General features: G+C 29.7%; 1 non-coding gene across 1 annotated transcript; it reads left to right on the top strand.

Moving 5' to 3' along the window:
* The first annotated feature begins 2,870 nt into the window (after positions 1 to 2,870).
* On the top strand, positions 2,871 to 2,942 carry TRNAP-UGG. Its single transcript has one exon. It is a non-coding gene; the product is annotated as a tRNA-Pro (tRNA).
* The last annotated feature ends 4,630 nt before the right edge of the window (positions 2,943 to 7,572 follow it).

Genomic DNA, 7,572 nt, shown 5'->3' with positions numbered 1-7,572 from the left:
GATACTAATGCTCGATATTCTTCATTTAATGGCTCACCTTTGTCGGATCCTAGTTTGTACAGAACTATTATTGGAAGCTTGGTTTATCTCACTGTGGCTCGTCCAGATATTCCATATGTTGTTAATGTAGTTAGTCAATTTATCGTTGCACCAACTGCAGTTCATTGGGCTACTGTTCTTCGTATTCTCAAGTATCTTCGGGGCACTCAATTTCAAAGCCTTTTATTTCCTTCTACTTCATCTCTTAAACTGCGTGCATACTCTGATGTGGATTGGGCTAGTGATCCTATGGATCGTAAATCTATCACTAACTTCTGCATTTTTCTTAGTAATTCTCTCATTTCTTGGAAGAGTAAGAAGCAAGATGTTATTTCTAGATCTTCCATAGAAGTTGAGTATGTGTCATGGCCTCAACTACTTGTGAGATAGTTTGGTTACATTGGTTGCTTATGGATATGAGTATTTCTCTTCATCAACCTACTCTGTTATATTGTGATAATCAGAGTATTATTCAAATTACACGTAATTTAGTTTTTCATGAGTGGATGAAACATATTAAAATTGATTGTCATGTTACTCGTCACCATATTCAGATTGACACCATCATATTGCCCTTTGTTTCTTCAAAGCTACAGATTGCTGATATGTTTACCAAGTCACATTCTGCTTCACGCTTTCATTTTTATCTAACAAACTCTCAATGCTTCTAGCTATAGCATTGTGAGTTTGAGGAGGGATGTTAGATTATATATATTTATTTGTTTATAGCTTTTAGGGTAATTTAGTATTTTCCCTTTTATATTTAGAGTTTAGGGTTTCTTACTTAAACTATATAAAGACCTTATATTCTGTATTTCCAAAGATTCGATAATATAACTAGTTTTTTTTTCTTTTTCTTAATTTCTACATGAAGTTCCTCCTGAGTGGGAGGGAGATCCTTTGATTTGGGCAAGGAGCGACATCGTGTTCCTTCAATTTTTTATTATTAAAATATTTTTTTATTTTTCACTAAAAAATGAAATCGAATGAATTGTTGAGAGATTTTTTAATAGTGGAAAGATATATGAGATTTATTTACTCTTGATGTGATACTATGTAGCTTCGAATAAGCTTTTGAAGAGATCTCATGATCCTGGATATTCAAACCTTGAACACGAACCAGTACACCGAACTAGGAGACAAAGAGGAGCGCTGGTAGCAAACATTCCAATTTCACCATAACATTAACAAATAGTTTAATGTGACAATGTGAGTGAGTGAGGTGTTCTTATCTTCAAGGACCTTTTTATATAATTGCTAGATTGAAGCACTCCTCTCTGACTTGTGAAGATAAAATTTACAATAAAATTTAAAAATGAGATGACAAACTTTATATATATATATATTACTATTTTATTAAAAATCTTCCCCCTTTACTAACTAATTTTGGTGAAGCCTAAAATGAATTTACGTTAATATCCTTTTTCAGATTCGCACTAAAAATAATTCCAAGATTTATTAGTAATTCCACAAGCGAAACAATCAGTGATTTAGAGTTCGAGACTCAGCTGCAGCATATTATTATGAATTTTTCTCATCATTAATTTTATCTGGTTGTTTAATATAATATAAAAAAATATAGTTCTCTTTAGTCCCACATCTTAGAATTGACAACACTATGATCAAAGAAACTTCTATAAATATTTTAGGCCGACAATGCTAAAAAATATACTTTCTTAGTTTTTTTTACTAAAATAAGTATAATATTAAATTAAATTAATTTTTTTTCATAAGGAAGTCGTAAGGGTGACACTCAAAAATTCAAACAATTCGGATTTTCAAAGACTCAAATAATTCAGATTTTCAAAAGTCATGTACTTTACCCTAATGATTATACTTTAGTGTTTTAATGCTAAAATGCTTTAATTAATATAATTTCATTATAAATGGTCAATGTGATTTCAATGTATTATATTACACACGCGACGACGCGCGTGCACGATATATATATATATATATATATATTGGTCTTCCTCTTTCTCATTTAATATGCATGTTTGTCATGATTCAACATCGTCTAACTGGAGCATGCCTCTACTATTTTAAACGTATCTCTCGGAGCTTTCCCTCAATAGATGTAACTCTGACTTTCTCTCTAATGATCTTATTTCTTATTCTATCCATTCTCATATGTCCACACATTCACCTTAACATCCTTATATTTGTAACTATCATCTTTTGCTCATGTGCTGGAATTATAACCCAACATTCAGCTCTATATAAAATAATAGGTCTAACTATGATTTTGTGAAATTTTCTTTTAAATGTGTAATCATCTAGTGTAATTCTTTTTGAAATTTAGAATTTAGGATTTAGAGTATAATATTTTAAATTAAGGAAAGTGATTTAAAATAAAAATAAAAACAAAAACAAATTACATTAGGTGAGCAATGTGCCTTATAAGATGCATAATATATATGAGTTATGTAATTTTTTTAAGTTTTATAATTATGATTTATAGAGTTTTTAAAGCTTTTTAATTATGATTTATACAGTTTATTAAGTTTTATAATTATGATCTATGGAGTTGGTAAGATTTTCAAAATTTATAGTTATGATTTTAAAAGCTTGTAAAGTTCTTCAAAATTTGTAATTATAATCTATGGTTTTTGAAGTTCCTTAAAACTTATAATTATAATCTAAAATCTGTAATTAGAATCTCAAACTTTCAAAGTTCTTCAGAACTAGTAATTATAATCTAAAGTTTTTAAAGCTCTTCAAAACTTATAATTCGTAAAGTTCTTCGAAAATTGTAATTATATTCACAAACTTGTAACATTTATCTTATCTTTATAGAATTAAATATTATATTTTGTATCAAAATTTCAATTGGGCATTTGGTCTAGTGGTATGATTCTCGCTTTGGGTGCGAGAGGTCCCGAGTTCGATTCTCGGAATGCCCCTAGTTTTTTCTTCTTATTTTTTTTCCCCGCATGGAAACGGCCCAAACGAACGGTTCAGATCGTCGATAATCAACGAAACCCTAACCCTAATTCCCTTCCCTTCTCTTTATATAGCTCCACATAAGCACTTTATTTCATCATTCTGTGCTCCGCTTCTCTTCGGCTTTCTCGTTTTACTCTCCATTTTTCTCCCCTTTTGCTCTTCGATTTCTTCAATAGATGAATGTTTCGGGTAATTCGCGTCTAGTTACCTTGGAGATCTGATCCCAATTTTTTCGCTCTTTTTTCTTCTTATTTTTGGTTCTGGATTAATCTAGCGTTCAGAGATTGATGATTTGACAGATGTGTTATTCTCTCTTTTTTTTCCTCTGGCTTGATAGTGATTTTAGCGATGTTTTATTGAACCAGAGTGGAGATGATGAAGGTTTATTTACTGTTTATTCATCTATTTGATAACCGATATGATGGTTGATTTACTCGAGCTCCAGCTGATCCTCTCTATTTTGATCTTTTTTCCTTTTTAAATTTGACGGGAAAAATTGGTTTTTTTAGTTTAAATTTCAAAATAGATCACTCGTCTTCTCGTAATCTTGAAAGAATGGATTGTTCATTCTTTCTATTTCAATTTTGTTTGATAATTGTAGATAAGATCTTGTAGCAGGGCCTCATATTTCTACCTCATATTTTTCCCTCGCGCCGCTTCCTCGCGCAACTCGAGGTCGACGGTACGTCGTTCGGGTCTGTGACGTGCAGCTCCTCGCCGAGGTCGGCAGGGAGGCCTGGGCCTGTTGCTTGGAGCCTGCTGACGAGGTATTCTCTGATCCTTCTCGCCGCCTCTCCCCCTATCCTCCTGTCTTCGCTAGGTTTCCGTCCATCGATATTCTCCTTTACTTGTGCGTTTGAATTTGTTTTATATTTCATTATATCCGCAATCTTGCCTCTCAACACCTTCAGTTCTTTGGGGATTCCTTACCCAAAGAGCTCAGTCATTGAGGCACAGATCAATGCTGTAGGGTTATCATGAGGTAGATTCTTCCTAATCGATTCTGCCGTTAAGGACTCTACCACATCTCTTCCAAAAATCTGTTTTTTGTTCATCTCATTCACGGAATCAAGTTTATGACGTGATTCTTCTTGAAGCATATTGAAGAAATGATTGAAATTCTTTGTAGGAGTTCGCATTAGTATATTTTTGCTATCAGTTGGTGATGATGACTATCATATCAGTTTCAATTAGCCAGTTCTGCTTCAGAAATCTTAAGTTGATCGATGAAACTGTTTAAGTCTGAGCCTTAATGTTTCTTTTCTTGTAGACTTTCCAAAGGATTTTTTTATTTAATGTCTAAATTTTAGCTTTGTGAAGTATTTATGCTTAAGATTAAACATTGTTATTTATCTTAGCGAAAGTTCTATTCCTAAAGCCTATATCTTCCCAAATCTCTTTCGTAATTCTTCAATCCAGCTTTAAACACTTTGAAACTCGCGTTTGAAATCAAAATGAAGCTAACTTTTTTATTTGATTTGTTTGAAATAAATGTGCTCAATATGAACCGATGATCCTATATAATTCATCTCGGTATATATCCGATATTTGTGTGATCTTAACTTTTAATAGTCTACATTCTTCATTTTTATAGTAGTTCTTCTTATTAACTCATTTTACTCTTGATCTCACTTTCTAGATTTCTCTAACACTTCTAACTGTCACTTTCTAGATTTCTCTAACACTTTGAGGTGTAAGATTGTCAACTACATTGCCTCGGCAAGATTCTTCTGATTCAATTTACAAGGCATTTCCTCTATGCATGTTTGCTTATTCCTTATTTTTTTAAAAAGGGAACTTTCTAGTGGGTTGCTTATCAGTTCAACCTTTTTTAGGTCAAGTTTTTATTAAATGAATTTCATCATTTAATAAGCCTTATTTTTATATGTTCAAAAGTTAATCAAATTTTAAAAAGCAAAAAGTTTTTTAAAAAACTTTTTTTATTGGAATTGACCAAGGATTTTTTTGTGTATTTATCATTAAAATGTTTCATTGTAAAAAAAATGATAAACTAGGTAATACTGAACTGTGATTGGTTGCATATTATTTAAAAGTTAAAGCATCTTGTGATTGTGTTTTTCATTTGGATGAAATATCTTTATGAATGTGTCTAGTTGGGGTGTCTGGTGATAATTTGATAAATTTCCATTGTACTCTATAGTCCAGGCGCATTAAAATGTCTTATTGTATATTATTGGTGTTTATTAGAATTTAAATGGTATTATACAGTATTATTTGTTTTGATGAATTAAATGTTTCAATGCGCAGGTACTACAACAGTGTTTAAAAAATGAAAATTAAATAATTTAAATAATTGAAAATTGAGTATTTTTTTATAATTAAATTTAATAAGACGCTATTTTGAAATTTTGTTTTAAAAAAATAATCGCAAGTACATATTTAAACTTTTTGACATTTTTAGAGAAGGATGATGATGCCAATTTTTTTTACTTAGTTTCTAAATAGATAAAATAATTAAAATTTCTATTTACCATCCAATATTTTATTCCAAATTACTAATTGAAGAGCATTTTACTTTTTTTTTAAAAAAAAATTGCAACATGCAAAATTAAAACTGTAAATGAATTTCACGAAGTATCATATTCAATAAGATTTTAGTTATGCACGTTCAATGTACTTAATATCTATTAAATAAATAAATTTAAATAATTTGTTAAATGAACAAACAGCGCATGAATAATTTTCTATAATATATTTTAAAATAATGTTTTTAAATAATATTTTTAAATAATATTTATATATCATATTTATTAATAATCAAATAAGCTAAGAACTTGATAACATATGAAAGAACCACAATAACGGGATGGTTTTAAATCGGATTTACGTAGGGGTATAATCGAGCCGAGTACTATAATATATTTTAAAATAATGTTTTTAAATAATATTTTTAAATAATATTTTTAAATAATATTTATATATCATATTTATTAATAATCAAATAAGCTAAGAACTTGATAACATATGAAAGAACCACAATAACGGGATGGTTTTAAATTGGATTTACGTAGGGGTGTAATCGAGCCGAGCAGAGTCGAACTTTTGAATGTTTGAGCTTGGCTCGTTTATAATCGAGCCAAACTCGAGCTTTATTTAACGAATATATTCATGGTTCACGAGCTTATTCAAACTTTTATCGAGCCTAAACGAGTTTAATAAATATAATCATAAATTTAAATATTCATTAAAAACTAAATTATATATTTAGAGAAAATTATAATATTATTATTAAAATTTATAATTTTATTCTAATAAATAAATTTAATATATTTACCTATATTTTTCATAAGTAGAGTGAAATCTATAAATTCAATATCAAAATTATTATTATTTTTTATTTAAAAATTGCTTAATGAGCTTAATGAACGTGTTCACGAGTTAACGAGCCGAATATTGCGAAGCTTGAGCTTGGTTTGTTTATCTTAACGAGCTTCATTAAACGAGCTCAAACGAGCTTTTATCGAATCGAGCTTCGAATAGCTCGCGAGCGGCTTAGTTCATTTACACTCTTAGGATTTAGCCTATTTTAAAATCTGTTTCATCATAAAAAAATATACTCAAATTCGGATCGATGTTGTCTACTTTTCAATCGGTCCAATTTTGATCCCGCTTAAAATATGATGAATTCAAGATGGATTGGATCGGTCAACCCGTTAAACTTTATATATATATATATATAACAACAAATCCAAAGTGAATTATTTAGGATGTTTACTACTAGATTAAGATGATTAAAAATTAAAAAGAAAACAAATAAAAAATACAAAACTATTTAGGATGTGTTCAGATTATTATAGTTGTCCAGATAACAGACCAAAACTACATGTCATGTGTATCAACTTAACATTGAAATTCATAATTCATCCCAAACTTACTTCTAAATTTGATCAACGGATTTAGACCCATCGTCCGTTTGACTGAATTTAAACTCACCCCAAATGAGACAAATTTATTTAAACCCATCCCAAATGAGACAAATTTATTTAAACCCTTTAATACGAAGCTGAATTTAAACTTCGCCCATTGTCATTCCTAGAACCAAGTTTATAAAAAATAAACCTCTAATGAACAATTATTTCAAGAGATTTTTTATCCACTTACTTTATCAAATAAACTTCAACACTTGAAACACTTTAAAATTTGGCTCGATCTTAACTTGTTTACTACTCTATGCAAAATGCATTATCATCAAAATAATTTTTCTTTTGTTAATCCATTGAAATTTTCCATCGCCTACTAAAATAAATCCAAAAAACACATAACAATAATGACTGAGAATCACAAGTGATTCTGACACTCCGAGCTTATGAAATGCCCTGTGAAAAATTCAAACTCTTGTGATATGGGAACCCTTCCTACCTCTAACCATCACATCGTGCCTCACGGGACAAAAATTGAAACAATTTTTAAAAAAAAATAGAGAAAAAAAAAGATGAAAATGAAACATTTGCACTCAATAATATTTGTTGCAGAGTTGATTTATCATAAACTACTAAAGAGACTGGACAACAAATTTATCTGAACACAAAAAAATTAAAAAAAAAAATGAATTTAGCAATTGAAACA

Source organism: Zingiber officinale, chromosome 3B (assembly GCF_018446385.1).
Source record: "Zingiber officinale cultivar Zhangliang chromosome 3B, Zo_v1.1, whole genome shotgun sequence".
NCBI classification, from domain to species: Eukaryota; Viridiplantae; Streptophyta; class Magnoliopsida; order Zingiberales; family Zingiberaceae; genus Zingiber; species Zingiber officinale.
Note: the sequence above shows the minus strand (reverse complement) of the source record. Positions and strands in the feature narration are given on the sequence as shown.